Raw genomic sequence first — 2,072 nt, 5'->3', positions numbered from 1 at the left:
CACAGGTATGTGAACCTGAGTGACGGTAGGCTGCAAAAATGAGTTAAACCCCCGGGGTAGGGATTTGTTTCTGGGGGGGATTTAGGCTACCCCACGTCACTTTGTACTAAAATTTAAATACTTATAGTGATAATAAAGTTAGGCCTCATGGCCAATTTATGAACACTGATAGTAGGCGGCTCCAAAGCTGCTTGTCAAATGATCGTGCAACCCCAGATGGGTAATACCACACCTGGACTTCTCCAGGGGTCTCCCACCCGGATACTGGCCAGGCCCTTCACTGCTTGGCTTCCAAGTTCGGAAGGGTTTTGGGCAGACCAGTGAGGTATGGTGGTATAATGGGTAGGGGTGCAAATCATAGACAGCTGCTCCAGTTAACTATCGTAGTCATGGATATTAGCACGGATTATAATGTCAGATTTAAACCAACCCTCCCACCCCACAGCCTAACTGTAACCTTCCCTTCAAACCTAACCCTCAATAGTGCACAATCCTAACCTCTCCCAGCTCCAGACCTAACCTCTTGTTAGGCTTGCACTTAATATGAAGACATTCCAAAGTTGATCATTACAAAACATGTTTCCCCCCAGTACACCACGGGGCATTAGCAATCAGATTGGAGAACTAACACATGGTAGTAGGTAATTCAAAAATCTTTGTTATATATATAGATAGATAGATAGATAGATAGATAGATAGATAGATACATAAATACATAGATAGATAAATAGATAGATACAGAGCACCACAGCACTCACCATTCCCAGGTTGGGTGTAGTGACCTGTGACCACATGCTCTAATAAATACAAATACAGGGACTCAACACTCTCCATAATGAACTAACTCACCTTAATATACAAATAATCAAATAAATAATGGGGTTTTAGTTCATGAATTGATCAATGCATTTAAGCTTGCAGCCCATCGCCAAGGAACCCAATTTCACAGCAAGTCCTACACTAACAATTGGTCTCTTTGTTATTATTTCTGGAATGTGTGGTCACTTAGGGGCTGAAGTATCAAGCAATTTTTGACTTTCTGGAGATTTACACAATAAATAATTGCCTCCCATATGTATTAAAAAAAATCTCAGCTGTACAGAACTAATGGACAAATGTAATCTACCTAGACAAGACTTTTACAAATATCTCCAGCTGCGTCATTGGCTGACCTCGAGTTCTGGTTAACCTTCTGTGCCACTTTCCTTCCCTAAAAGGATTGTAGCAAGAGTGTCCTCACAGGTTCATAAGGGTGGTGTTTCCAAATGGTACAACTACCAAATTGGCAAACTGAAATCTGGTAAACTGGTAGCCCAAACTAGATGGGAGAATGACTTAGGTAGGACTTTTACTGTGGAAGAATGGGATTATATTTCTCCCTCATGCTTCAAGCTCTCCAAGTGTCTCAACCAATGTGAGATGTTCTATAAACTATGTCATAGAGCCTATTTCACCCCCAGGCGGCTGCACAAGATATGGCCATAAGTTTCCAATTAGTGCTGGAGGGGATGCGGACATGTTGGATCTATCCTACATATTTTTTGGGAATGCCCAGTGGTGAGCCCATTATGGACTAGGGCAGTGGGTTTTTTTTTTCACGGCGCCACAGGATAAAAAAGTTTCTTATTGAGAATTTTAGAAAAAAATATTAAATTAAATAAAATAAATTAAGTTTACTGTATTTGTCATCCTTATGTTTAATTATGTTTGTACACATAGTTTATGATTTACGGCCACCAGCACTGGTTTTGACTATTATAATGACTATAAATAATTTGCATTGCTCCTGAACCACCACCCTGAGGCACCCCTGCAAGGGTCCCGAGGCACCCCAGGGTGCCTAGGCACACAGTTTGGGAACCACTGGACTAGGGTATTTTCTCTTATGGGAGATGTACTGGGATTTCATATACCTAAAGATCCTGTTGTGCCTAAAGTGCGGTATAAGCTCTGCTACCTTCTCACACTGCATGTGGGACTCTTATAAAGTAAAACAGTTCTGGAATAAGGTTACAGCCTACTGTAATGAAATCTTCAACACCAAGCTCCCAAACAACACAGCAGCACTGATG

General features: G+C 41.4%; 1 pseudogene; it reads right to left on the bottom strand.

The window, feature by feature from the left end:
• Positions 1–220: 220 nt before the first annotated feature.
• On the bottom strand, positions 221–339 carry LOC146011750 (5S ribosomal RNA; annotated as a pseudogene).
• Between the last annotated feature and the right edge of the window lie 1,733 nt (positions 340–2,072).

The sequence above is a fragment of the Crinia signifera genome, chromosome 6 (assembly GCF_055691185.1).
Source record: "Crinia signifera chromosome 6, ASM5569118v1, whole genome shotgun sequence".
Classification (NCBI taxonomy): Eukaryota; Metazoa; Chordata; class Amphibia; order Anura; family Myobatrachidae; genus Crinia; species Crinia signifera.
This window is presented reverse-complemented; position numbering and strand designations above follow the sequence as displayed.